General features: G+C 35.3%; 1 non-coding gene across 1 annotated transcript; it reads left to right on the top strand.

Moving 5' to 3' along the window:
- The first annotated feature begins 1,151 nt into the window (after nucleotides 1-1,151).
- Nucleotides 1,152-1,341, top strand: LOC131810737 (U2 spliceosomal RNA). The gene has a single exon (XR_009345709.1). It is a non-coding gene; the product is annotated as a U2 spliceosomal RNA (small nuclear RNA).

Genomic DNA, 1,341 nt, shown 5'->3' with positions numbered 1-1,341 from the left:
TTATATCTCAGTCTGATTTCGTGAGTGTTCAGAGTGTTCTGGTAGATATTTAGCTCACTTTAGGGGACCAGGTGGAAGGAGGGTCTCCTACTTCTCTGCCATCTTGCCCCCCCTCCTTTTATATATTTATTAAATATCTAGATATTCTCTTTTGTGATTTATTTCTTTTTCACTTTAGCTCATTCCATTGTTGAGTTCTTTTTTAAACTTATTTGTCAGAATTTTTCAATATAGTTTAACATAAATAAGCAATGTCATTTTTTTTTCTTCCATATCTGACAGTTTTAATGTCTGATTTCTGATGTCTTTATGGAACCAGTTCTTCTGTTTCTGGTTTCTGCTGACTCTTATTTTACCTTGTTTCTTTTTGTGTCTTGTGTTTTTTACTGTGTCATATTCAATTTACTAGGAGCTTCACCATATGGGAATGTTTTGAGACCTAGATTGAAGTCAGCTCCTCTAGAAAGAAGGTATACTTAGTCTTTCCAGTCCTCTGGGTATACTACTGATATGTAAACACTTTCAATTTTTCAATCACCTTGATAGCATGCATTCAGATCACAAACTCACATGCATTCTGGCTGGTACTTACTAATTCTGAAAGGATTTTTTTCTTGATACCTACTACTAATTTTCAATAAGCAATTTTATCCTTTTCTGCAGGATGGGGTATTTCTCATGCATTCTTACACTGACAGAGTAGCCCTTTGGAATTTGTGACAATTAGTTTGATGTATTTACTTGGTCAGTCTATAGTGCACAATTATTTAATCAAACATTAATTTCTGTTGCTGTTAATGCATTTTGTAGTATGGCCATCATCTGCAATCAGCTGACTTTAGGTAAGATGACTCAGTAACGTGAGTAGGGCTACTTGTGGAGAAACATTTTTTTTTTTCTCACTCTTCAGGATTCTTGCAGCTGGTCTAAGATTTAAATTGACATGAGATCATTAACAGGAGAAAACAACAGCAATGAACTTAATTACATGTATATGGAGCCAACTATAAATATCGAGACCCAAAGATGCCACTAGATATTCAAGTTGAGTAAAGCACAAAGTTAGAATTGGAACCTCATATTCAAAAAAGAAGTTTTGGCTATAAATATAAATCCAAGAGGTAAAGTAATGGATTAAAAAAGGGGATCCCATCACTTCTCAGACTTTTGGCTAAGATCAAGTGTAGTATCTGTACTTATCAGTTTAAAGAAGGGGATTCCAGAAGAGCTCAGTAGGGGATCAAAGGAAGGAGTAAAGAGTTGGACCTTAATAAAAGAGTGGACTCATCACCTCAGAGGCTGATGCAAAGAGAACTTTGGGAATGGGGTTGCAGACACATT

The sequence above is a fragment of the Mustela lutreola genome, chromosome 10 (assembly GCF_030435805.1).
Source record: "Mustela lutreola isolate mMusLut2 chromosome 10, mMusLut2.pri, whole genome shotgun sequence".
Lineage (NCBI taxonomy): Eukaryota > Metazoa > Chordata > Mammalia > Carnivora > Mustelidae > Mustela > Mustela lutreola.
This window is presented reverse-complemented; position numbering and strand designations above follow the sequence as displayed.